Source organism: Petaurus breviceps, unplaced genomic scaffold (genome assembly GCF_028583685.1).
Source record: "Petaurus breviceps papuanus isolate PSGF00001 unplaced genomic scaffold, PetGlider_PUasm1.0 90847, whole genome shotgun sequence".
Classification (NCBI taxonomy): domain Eukaryota; kingdom Metazoa; phylum Chordata; class Mammalia; order Diprotodontia; family Petauridae; genus Petaurus; species Petaurus breviceps.
Window position 1 is genome coordinate 9990275 of NW_027187360.1, and position 4288 is coordinate 9994562.

Below are 4288 nucleotides of genomic sequence, written 5' to 3' on the forward strand. Positions count from 1 at the left end.
TCCCTGTCTCAAATCAATGCTGCCACAGAGGAAGAGGATTTCCCCTAGAAAATTTCACTTGCTTTCTATTAGGCCTGAAGCCCACCCAGAAAATGAGGAAAAGTGCAGTATAGTTGGAAGCAGTATAGGCTGAGGTCTGGATCAGGACAGGGTTTCCCAGGTGCTTCCTAAGTCACTCAGGTATCTCAAAAATATTCTACATTCAGAAGAAGAGTGCAGCTTCTAGTGCACAGTCCTCTCCTTCTGGCAATGGTAATTGTAGGGGAAGAATTGGACCCACATGCTGATGTCTCAGGCTGCCTTCAGACTCTCCACAGCCTTGCTGTGTTCAATATCTTGGAAATCCACTTCATTCACAGCTAGAACCTAGTCTCCTTCCAATAGTTCTGCCCAATGGGCATCTGAATCAGAAATCCCCTTGAGGATGAAGATACCCAGCTGGGTGACCTTTCCCCCGTGGATGTTAAATCCAACTGGGCTCTTAGGGGCTTCTTCAATGTGATGGCCCAAGGCAGAAACTTTGTCAATTCATTGCTGTAGTCTAGATGGTAGACCCTCTCATGAGGAGGAATACAGGCTGGAGGATTCTCATAGGGTGGTAAGAAGACCACTGGGTAACCATCATAAGAAATCTGTCCTTCCATTTCTGGAGAGGGGTTGTGCTCCTGTGCCACCGCCAGTTTGGACTTTCGATTGCCCATACCAGTAGAGTCCACCTCTTAAGATGAAATTGCTCTTAGGAAAGAGAATAATATTTTCCTTATCCTCTTCTATTGACCATGACATTGGAAAGATGGGACCAAAAATGGGAGTCAAGAGCAGATGGAGAGTAAGTCAAACAGATATGGATAGATAAAGTGAGAAGGTCACCTGAGAGAAGATACTATTTGCAAGTGCATGACCCCTGAACTAGAAAAGAATGTTGACTATGGAGTCAAGAAAAGATTTCCAGTGACTAAGTATTGTGCTTACTTTTCACCATATATGTTATCCTGATTGCCGTTTTGCTTATACCATTAAGTGTACTCCTCCTCTAGACTCTGTGTATTTGTGTGAGAGTGTGTCTCAGGTTTGGGTTGTGAAATTGTACTAACAGCTAGGTGGTACAGTGAATAGAGCACTGGGTCTGGACTCAGGAAGATCTGAGTTCAAATCCAGACTCAGACACTAGCTATGAGACCCTGGGCAAGTCACTTAACCCCTGTCTATCACAGTTCCACTCATATAAAATGGGGCACAGTGGAGAAGGAAATGGCAAACCACTCTAATATCTTTGCCAAGAAAACCCCATGGACAGCTCCATAGGGTCAGGAAGAATCAGAAACAATTGAACAACAAATTCTTATGTCATTTCCTTAGTAATGATATCTTTTAAAGAGCTAATTGAGGTTACTGACCCAGTAATAAAATGAAGCAGTGTCTATGAAGAACACTGCAAAAGAAAACCCCGAACCCTCAAAGTTTCCCCTAGAACTCTAAGGAGAACATTAGTTATTTTCTCCTAGAGAAACTAACTTGCTAATCCAGTGTGAGTTGAAAGAGTAAGCCCAGAAGCTGTAATACATATGAAATTATCATTAACTAGAACTTACATTATCTATTTTAAGTGAAAAATATAGAACAAAAACACTTAAAGGCATAGACATTCAAGTTGTTTTCTTTTCTTGTTCAGTAGTGTACTGCTTAATCAAAAATCCATATATGTCAGAGCCTCATGAATTTTTGACAATTAAGAATTGATTTAAATCTGCCAGCATAATACCTGGCAGCAGAGAGTTAGTCACCATTAGCAGCAGGACAGAGTTAAACCCAACAGGCCTATCAGTTTATCTGTGCTAGCTGATTAGGTAAAATAATTTTATTGTTAAAAAAAACTTTCCAGTGGAATTCATTTTGCATGACATTACCATATGATAGCACTTGTATTGTTAGTATCTATAATTAGAGCTTAAATATAGAATAAAAACATAGCACAATGAATTTTGTAACCGTTTTAAATTAATTTGTTTTTCATTGTTCAGAATATCCACATGCCTTTAAAAATAACATACATATATGTATGTATGTATACAAGATATATTTTTGTGTTTGCTTATTTGTTATAATGAGTCATGATATAAACTTTTTTGGGAGAATGAAATAAAGATGAAAATTGGTGACATTTGGCACATATGCAGATTTGGAGACCTCTTACAGGGGCATAGGTTGGGAATCACTGCTTTATGTTATAGGGATAAAGATAGCAACTTTCCTTGCGATTTCTTTCAACTGAGGAACTCTGAGATGAATAAATTCCCTCTACCAACCAAGTCAGTACCTTCTCTAAAACTTAAAGACTTAGGGAGTTGTCTGGGGAATAGGAGGTCAAATGACTTCTCCAAGTCAACTAGACACTATGTGTCAGAGATAGGATTTGAGTCCACGTCTTGTTGGCTCCAGGGTCAGCTGTCTATCTACTGTGCTACACTAACAAGTCATACCTCATTTATTTGTGATGATTAGGGAATAAGAGGTACTTGAGAAGTAAATCTTACCTACTTTAAGCACTAAAATTATTTTTCTTTTGACTATTTTTGATGTAAATCTTTTTTTTGTATGTTAGATATTTTCTCTTTTTTCTCTAGTATAGCTAACCTTTTCTGATGACAGAGCATAGGCATACCAGTCATTGTACCAGGCTGATGCTATCTATACTGATACCCCACGAGTTATACAGACAGGCAAGACTGTTTTCCCCTATACCACATAGCCCCAGACTATTGCAATATATTTTCATAGCTCTTCTGTCTGTTTCTAAATAGTTCTGCCCCCTCTTGTCATGGTATCCTGCTGCTTCTAACTTGCTGCTTTATTTTGCACATAACTATCTAAGTATGGTTTGAGTGTCTTGATGTGCTTCCACCAAAAAGGAAATTTCACCCAGTTTTGAGAAAAAGACTGTTTTTACCATTATTTGACTCAGATATGTTTTTCACCTACCTCTTGGCTCATGGTATTGTTTGAGGTTGTTGTGTATCTAATTTCTGGAAAAATGGCATGTTGCTGTTTCACAATGTAAATTCTAAATTATAATAAATATTTTGTCATCTGTAAATTGTGTACAATTACTCTTGATTTCCTTTTATAATAATCTCTTTTTCAAAAGTGATAGAAACTGATGCTTTATTCTCTACCTAAGTACTCCTGCAATCCCTTGCCGTGGTATTGACATGGTTTTGGGTTATTGATGGTTAGTCCAGTAAATCACAAATGCTGACAGGTATCATCAAGCTGAAATGACTTTGGGTCCCAGCTGCATAATGTACAACATGTCTACCCCTTGAGACCCAGAAAAGTAAGTCAAAAGATGTTTAATGTCAAAGGTTTGGATCCAAGTTATGATTTTTATTTCTGTTTTTGGTCATGGAAAATAATGAAACATATATTAAGACATAGTTGGGTCATGATCTATATAAACAGAGGGAGGAACAACACAGACAGAACTCTAATATGTGGACCTTGAAAGAAGCATATGCTATATAATGTACTTTTAAAGTTATGAAATAAGCTCAATGAGTTTATAGGAAGGAAATAACATTTATTAAGTGCTTACTTGCTAGGTACCAGGTACTATGCTAAGTACTTTACCACATTATATCATTTTATCCTCCAAACAATCCTGAGAGGTAAGTGGACTTATTGTTCTCCATTTTACAATTGATGAAACTGAAATAAATGGAGACTAAATGACTTGCCCAAGGTCACACATCTACAAAGCATCTGAGGCTAGATTGGAAGCCAAGTGGAAGGGTCTTTATGTCCAACTATCTCATTTAATAGATAAGGAAACTGTAGCCAAGAGAGACTAAGTAACTTATCTAAGGTCACATAGCTAACAAATGGCAGATATAAAATTCACTCTTATCATTTTTATTTCATGTCTGGTTTTCCATTCAATATACTAAATTGCCAAAGGGCTTTGAGCAAGAAGTCAGAAGATTCAGGTTCAAAGTCCATATAGTAACCATGGGCAATTTGCTTCTGTTTAAATCAATCAACAGTAATTTATTCAACATTTCCTAAGTGCTGAAGATTCTAAGACAAACAGTCCCAGCTTTCAAGGCACTTACTTCTAACAAGGGGCACTGTCTATATGCATTTCTAAACAGTATAGGTCTATACCAAACACATTCAGAACAAACACAAAAGGACTTTGGATGAGAAAGTACAATGAACCTTAATTTTCCCCAACCATAAAGTAGGAATAATAATACCTGCACTGCCTACTGCAGGAAAGTGCTTTGTAAAC

The 4288-nt window shown here is 37.5% G+C and overlaps 1 pseudogene; it reads right to left on the reverse strand.

Moving 5' to 3' along the window:
• Window positions 1-222: 222 nt before the first annotated feature.
• On the reverse strand, window positions 223-653 carry LOC138149601 (PDZ domain-containing protein 11 pseudogene; annotated as a pseudogene).
• Window positions 654-4288: the final 3635 nt, after the last annotated feature.